The 2,419-nt window shown below is 34.8% G+C and overlaps 1 pseudogene; it reads left to right on the top strand.

Annotated features, from left to right (window-relative positions):
• The first annotated feature begins 4 nt into the window (after nt 1-4).
• On the top strand, nt 5-123 carry LOC128249449 (5S ribosomal RNA; annotated as a pseudogene).
• The last annotated feature ends 2,296 nt before the right edge of the window (nt 124-2,419 follow it).

The following is a 2,419-nucleotide window of genomic DNA, read 5'->3' as shown; positions in this document are numbered from 1 at the left end:
ATATATATACGACCATATCACATTGAAAGCACCGGTTCTCGTCTGATCACCGAAGTTAAGCAACATCGAGCCTAGTTAGTACTTAAATGGGTGACCGCTTGGGAAACCTAGGTGCTGTAAGCATTTCTTTCTAAAGGCGGTGCTCCAGCATGGCCACAGTCAAATGACTGAAACAAAACAAATAAAAATGTAGATAGATAGATAGATAGATAGATAGATAGATAGATATAAATACATACATACATACATACATACATGCATGATTGTACGTGTGTCTATATATGTGTGTGTATGTGTGCGGGCCTGTAGTATTTCGTGTTATTTGAAGGATATGTACATGCAGGATGTGATAAATGCGGAGAATAGGGGATGCTTGAGGAGTGTGCTTCCGAAATTTCCCCTGCAAGGCATTGGTTGACTGGTGGCTATAGTAATAGATACTTGTCCAAGGTGCCGTATAAAAGGTTCGAATCCCAAACTATGTAGTTGTAAAGTAAGTTTCTTAATTGTAAAGTGATTGTACGCTAATATGCTAGAAATAGCGGCCACATTTCCTTCAACCTATTTATATTCTTAGCAAAGGTAGGAAACGCTAGAATAATATAGCTCCGGATAAATGTTGAGAAATAAGACGAGATGGTTATAGCTAGAAAGCTTTGATTATATGTCTGCTTAACCAGAACAAATATGGGCTTCATCACAACAAATTATTTCCAAATATTCTCTGATGAATTAAATTATCTTTTCCAGTTGTTTTTTTTTTTTTTCTTATTTCTTTACTTCGTCCGATACAATTAATTCGTCGATCTTCACATTTTATTCGGTTTATTGTATATTCATTAAAACAACGAGTTGTTTCCCCTTAATAGATTCAACCTTCTTTTGTCACTCATTCTCATGCGGTAGGACATGCTGCTGTCACAATTACTCGATGCGACTGCATACAGAACATAACATTTCTCTCCCTCTCCCTCACACGCAATTTCTTTTCTTTTTTTTTTTTTGCACCCCTCCTTTTATTTTTATTGTAGTTATCCATTCTCCTCGATTGTCTCCTTAGGAGGATTTCTGTAATGTATCTAATGTTCTTCCTGCTGAACCGAGCAAACAGCGAGGTTTCGATTTTCGGTGGTTTACTCTTTAATTCTACTTATATCGCTAATACCATATTTTCATCCCTTGCGCATATGTAAGAAATCAATTTTTCTATCTACCATTTCTAAAATTGTAGTTATTATTTTCAGCTTATTAGCTTACTCTCTCCCACTGCGACATTCCCCACCTTTACCCGTTGTTGCAAGAACATCAATAAATACATTAGAATTCCCAAGGATATTTTGCATAGAAGCACAGCTCGTCAAAGATATTCATTCATCGCTTGCTGAAGTTGTAATATCGAACTCTTATTTTCCAACTGAACTGCTGGAATATTTCTAGTTATATGCCAAGCAATGAGGAAGAAGCACTGGCCATAATATGAAAACGAAATGATGAAATTTCGCAATGAAAACTGTGAAAATAACGTACGGAAGAAGTATAAGTACGAAAGAGAGAAAGTGAGTGAATGAATGAGAGTGGGTAAGCAAGGGAGAGAGAGAGGGGGGACAAAAGAGAAAGCATTTTAATGCTATCTATCTGACAAGATTACGCATATATTTTTCCTCCTCAAATACACATACACTATTACTATAGTACACACATAAAACACTACTTATGAATTACAGCATGTACACACACACACACACACACACACACACACACACACACACACACACACACACACACACACACACACACACACACACACACACACACACACACACACACATATTTATAAATAATAATTTTATAAATATGTAGATTTATGTATTATTTTTTAACTGGATGTGTTTTCGCATACATACTGCCGTCATCCAGGTTTATGAACATTGTAATTTAATGTGAAGCTAAAAATCAATAAAAGCAATATTTCTTTATTCTTGGGAAACTTGTCTGAACTTATGAGAGTCCGTTACTGAAAGAAAATGTTGATTGAGTCATAAGTAAATTCCAGCAATTTCTATGTAGATATTTCATCATATTTTCAACAAGTCTGATGATTATTTTTACATCGATCCTTTAAATGCTTCGTCTATGCAAATTCTAATATTTTCTTTATATTTTTACACACACACACTCACACACACACACACACACACACACACACACACACACACACACACAGGACATTCGCATACCCATACATTGGTACACACACACACACACACACATATATATATATATATAATATATATCATACATGTATACATGTGTAATGCATATACATATATATATAATATAGCCGTCTAAGAGTTCATAAGTCAGGAAAAAATGCATTCGAATTAATATGATATAATATACATACATATGTATGCATGTA

The sequence above is a fragment of the Octopus bimaculoides genome, chromosome 14 (genome assembly GCF_001194135.2).
Source record: "Octopus bimaculoides isolate UCB-OBI-ISO-001 chromosome 14, ASM119413v2, whole genome shotgun sequence".
Classification (NCBI taxonomy): Eukaryota; Metazoa; Mollusca; class Cephalopoda; order Octopoda; family Octopodidae; genus Octopus; species Octopus bimaculoides.
This window is presented reverse-complemented; position numbering and strand designations above follow the sequence as displayed.